We start from the raw sequence: 3,421 nt of genomic DNA, 5'->3' as shown, positions 1-3,421 counted from the left end.
ATGACACACAAATGTACGTAACAATTTCACCAGGAGACTATGCTCCAGTTAAAACACTGAGTAAGTGCATTGAACAAATCAATGACTGGATGTGTCAGAACTTTCTCCAATTAAACAAAGATAAAACTGAGGTAATGGTTTTTGGAGCCAAGTCAGAACGTATAAAAGTTAGCACTGAGCTTCAGTCTGCAATGTTCAAAACAACAGATAAAGCCAGAACTCTAGGTGTAGTCATGGACTCTGACCTGAGTTTCAACAGTCACATTAAAACTGGTACTAAATCAGCCTACTATCACCTGAAGAATACATCTAGGATTAAAAGACTAATGTCACAGCAGGATTTGGAAAAACTTGTCCATGCTTTTATCTTCAGTAGACTGGACTACTGCAATGGTGTCTTCACAGGTCTCACTAAAACATCTATTAGGAAGCTGCAGCTGATTCAGAACACCGCTGCTCGAGTCCTCACTAACACTAACGGTGTGTCCACACAGCAGCTTTGACCAAATCTTGAAAATCCTGGAGCTGGGCGTGTCTGACAGCTTGGGGATTTCGCGACCAACAACCAATCACATGAATATCACATGAATATCCCGCCCCCGACATACAAAGCAAAAAAACCCGGTTCTTCTACACTATTGTCAAATAGGAAAGGCTATGATGAACATTTATTTTTTTAACATTTTGAACATTTATGAGATTAATGTTTATGGTGCTATTTTATGCTACATTCCATGCTGGCTAATGATACTGTCTATGCTTGCTAGCAACGAAGTAAACTAGCAACGAAGTAAACTGGATATAAAATCCCCAAACGAGCGAAAACCTACCAGTTTCACCCACTGCCTCTGCCTTCCCCCCATGCCTGGTTCCTCCGGTTTGTATCCCGGTAAGTAAATAGGGACTGGTTATAAAGAACCGGGTGATTTGCTACCGCAATAACTAAGTTCTCCTCCATTTTTGTGGAATATAGAAATGAACTGCGGGTCTGGTTCTCCCAGCTTGCACGCGGTTTGATTGGCTAGCGCTTGAACTGTCAGATTTGCATAAACGGATCTGATTGGCTGTCGCTTCCAGCTCAGCCTCAAAAGTTAAACAATGTTCAACTTTGGAATCCTGAACATCCTGGAAATCCTGGAAATCTTCGCCTCGCCCCCCCACAATGCAATTCGGCGACAAGCGAGGGAAAGTGACGTCATCCCCATTCAAAGTCAATGGGCGGAGACGCGCTGGAAGCGGTGGACAAATCGCCAAAAGCTGCTGTGTGGACGGGCCGTAAGAAAGTGGATCACTCCTGTTCTGAAGTCTTTACACTGGCTTCCTGTGTGTCAAAGAATAGATTTCTAAATACTGCTGCTGGTTTATAAAGCACTGAATGGTTTAGGCCCAAAATACATTTCTGACCTCCTGCTAAATGATGAACCATCCAGATCTCTCAGGTCTTCAGGGACTGGTCAGCTTTCTGTCCCCAGAGTCAGAACTAAACATGGAGAAGCAGCGTTCAGTTATTATGCTCCAAATATCTGGAACAAACTCCCAGAAACCTGCAGGTCCGCTGCAACTCTGACTACTTTAAATCCAGGCAAGAAGACTTTTCTTTTTGTCGCTGCTTTTAATTGAACTATTCATATCTTAGACTGCACTGTAACTTTTATCCATGTACTTTTTCTTTTAATGTTTATTTGATTAGCTTTTCTTTTTAATGACTGATTTAAAATTCCATTTTCTTAATGTCTTTCATTTTTTGTAAAGCACTTTGAATTGCCTTGTGTTGAAAAGTGCTATATAAATAAACTTGCCTTGCCTTGCCTTGCCTTGTATATCAGTATGTAGTGTCTCTACTTTATAAAGGGGTTATATTCTCCAAACTGTCATTGTTGATCCCTCATGACATCCAGTCAGTCCCCCCTCCAGTAAAGAATGGTTTAGCAATAAAGATAACGCCATTTTACACAACATAACAGAAATAATATCGATAGCAGCATCCCTAGCAACCACCTTGGTAACAATGAAAACGTTGTTTAGACACAATTTCCTGAAGTAATCTTCGTAATAACTAGCAAACTAAAGATCATGTACATCCACTGCACACATCATCTGAAATAACAACTCATATTTTTCGCATCAAATGACATCAAAACGCATTTTAATGACCAAACTAACCTTAAAATAAAACGAAGTTCGGCCATGTTTTTTTTTCTGCAGGGAGAAAGAAGATCACGTGACATAGACGCCAGCCATTAGAATGAATGGTGAAAAAAAACGTAGGCATCTTACAATTTCAGAGGCGTTTTTGTAGAAATACTACGTCCTACGTTGTGGACCACCGTAGGTATTACACGTTATTTTGTGAGACTGGGTTGGCTATTTAGCTTCCATATAATGTCTTCTGTGGAACAAGCCGCCAGGAAACATCAGTTTAAACAACTTTTCAGGTTGGCCTTGTTTTAGCAACATCACCTTTTCATCATTATTAGTCTTATTTTCTTACTTATTCATTTTGTCCTTTAATTTACCGACAGGGATCATTACTTCATTTTAGTTGTATTTAAGGTCCGAGCACGAAGTGCGAGGAACCTATTGTTATTGGTGGAATTATTATTTTTATGTTTCTGCTGGCGTTTCCTGTTTTTGAGGCCTTTACGACACTTACAAAGTTTTATAATTTTGCACGGACGCCAGGACCGGTGAAAACTACAATATTCTGGAGTCAATGGGCTAAATATTCCAACCTGCTCACTAGCGCCACCTATCAAAATCCCATTTCGGAATACATTTACAAAGTCGCACCGTAACTCCGAATGTCCTGACATTTTGCACACATATCCGGGAGGACCTGCTCTACAAATAATCCAATTGGAACCCTAAGATTTAAAAAAAAAAATAGTATAATTTACATAAACAGTGAAATATTCACTTAAATTTCTATTTTCAGTTTTTCAACACCAAACTTCTTATACAGCATCGGTGGAGGGTCAGACACATTACCGTAGAAAATTAGCATGTTCAGACGATAAATATTGCCGCTATTAATCAAAACATACTCGTAAAAAGGCGGGGCTTAGAAAGAAATGCTCATAACTCATCAACAATGTAGGTTCAATCTGTCTTGGGAAATAGGCACACCAAATAATTTTCATTTTGGAATGTGAACTCTTTCAACCGGAGCACTCGCGAATCGGTGAATCTTAACATCCCTAGTGTGCACGTTTCCTGATCATTTGTTGATATTTTGCAATAAATTATTTTGTTCATGCTATTGTTGGATCTCTGGATTTATTGTTCCCAGTTGCTGGGCAGCGAGGAGAATCTCAAAACTGAGAGAGGGTCATAATTCCCTTTTTACTATCTATTTTAACTGCTGTGAGAACATCCATAGTTTTATCCACCAATTAGAAAATAAAAGGACCAACTTATTGAA

This window comes from Gymnodraco acuticeps, unplaced genomic scaffold (assembly GCF_902827175.1).
Source record: "Gymnodraco acuticeps unplaced genomic scaffold, fGymAcu1.1, whole genome shotgun sequence".
Lineage (NCBI taxonomy): Eukaryota > Metazoa > Chordata > Actinopteri > Perciformes > Bathydraconidae > Gymnodraco > Gymnodraco acuticeps.
Note: the sequence above shows the minus strand (reverse complement) of the source record.